Below are 1,792 nucleotides of genomic sequence, written 5' to 3' on the forward strand. Positions count from 1 at the left end.
TCAGTCGCACAAACACACAAACTCTGGACTCCTATGTTTTTGCACAGATGTATGTCCGTGTCCTGTAGTTGTGTGGAGACCATTCTACATTTCCTTGAGAGTGTTAGCAATCTTTAATTTCAGTCTGAATTCTTTGCTGCATGTTCTTGTTGGGAATATTCTTCATGATCTGGGGTGCTGACAAACATATTATTCTAGATCTGTTTTTTGGTAGATATTTGGATTCAGCTGGATAATACTGGTCAAAACAAGAACCATTTTTAGGATCTCTGTTTAGCTTCTGCAGCGGACCACAAGTTGTTTGAGATCTCGTCTTTCTTAGTAATGATTTTCCTGGTAGATATGGTGCTAGATGATTTTCTTAGTAGATATAGTTCTAGATACCAAATCTGGCTACTAACTATAGCACTATGAAAAAAAAAAAAAAAAACTATGATAGTTTTCCAATCCTACAGTGTGCAAGAGCCACACCCTTTTTCCGGGAGGATGAGGATGATGATAAGGAGGGGAAGGAGGAGCAGGGGAAGGAGGATAGAGAAGGTTCAATGAAAATGTTGCCTAGAGCGGTGTTAGGGCTACCTGTGATACTATTACGGAAATCTGTTTAGGGATACCTATGGCGTTATTTGCGTTTGCTGCGAGCCAATGGGTTTCATAGTCATATCCTTTGGAGTGCAGATTTACTCTGCATATTCAGTACAGATGCACAGGCCACGTAATGTTCGAGTAATTTTTGAAGGTTGATCTTGCTAGATTGACCGCATCTTCGCGATATTTTAAAGTCAACATCATCTTGAAATTCATCCAGACTGATCTTGAGTTCTGGAAGAGCATCGCCAAAACGGATAGTCAGCGAATGATACTGACTTAACCCCAACGCCATCTATAAACAAACCTTCGTGCGTCATGACTACCTTGGAAGAATGCATTAAATCTTATTTTCTCCTAAAGTTTTACCCCTCGTTGGTGGAAAGGCATGCGAAAATAATAACAGTAGGCTGTGAAAATGTTTATAATTTTATTAATGCAAGATTAACTCAAAACTTAACATTCAATTCACAAAATTTGACCGCTTTGCTTTGTCTTGTCTCCACCCCTTCACATGGGCAGTCCCTGCTTTCCGTGCTTCCTGCTAAGGTTTAGGGCCACTTCTACCGTAATCTCCGTTCCTCTTGCCTCTTCACTGCGATATAATAATGCAGTGTTAGGGCGCGACACAAAGGACCACACCACTCCAGTTCGTACCACGCAATGCTGAGACACTCCGCCGCAGTCTAACGTGGGATTGACACAACGCTCCGTTTGCTTAAAAAAGCTGATGGTTCTCTCCGCAGAACTGTCTTGTTTCGCCACAGGAGCCTCAGTATTTCATCTAGGAAATCGAAATGCCATGTGTGTTTACAAAACAGGGAAAGCAATATCCATTTTACTTCAAGATCAGTCAAAATGCCTGGGGCGAAAATGGGTATCAGCAAGTCGATATACGAGGTCAAGTTTAGTAAAAATATATTCACTTTTAACGTCACGAAAACGCGGCTGTCAATGTACTGTACAGAGTACAGAGCAGTACAATGAGTACAGAGTACAAAGAAGTAAGAGACAACTGACAAGTCATCAGTTCGAGGCTGTTTGTTAGAACAGGCTGTATATATAGTTATCTCCCTTGGAGTGCAGTTTTACTCTGCATACTGTATTCATTACAGATGCACAGGCCGCGTAATGTTCGAGTAATTTTTGAAGGTTGATCTTGCTAGATTGACCACGTCTTCGCGATATTTTAAAGTCAACATCA

Source organism: Coenobita brevimanus, chromosome 6, assembly GCF_032717465.1.
Source record: "Coenobita brevimanus isolate Jiangsu-jjx chromosome 6, ASM3271746v2, whole genome shotgun sequence".
NCBI classification, from domain to species: domain Eukaryota; kingdom Metazoa; phylum Arthropoda; class Malacostraca; order Decapoda; family Coenobitidae; genus Coenobita; species Coenobita brevimanus.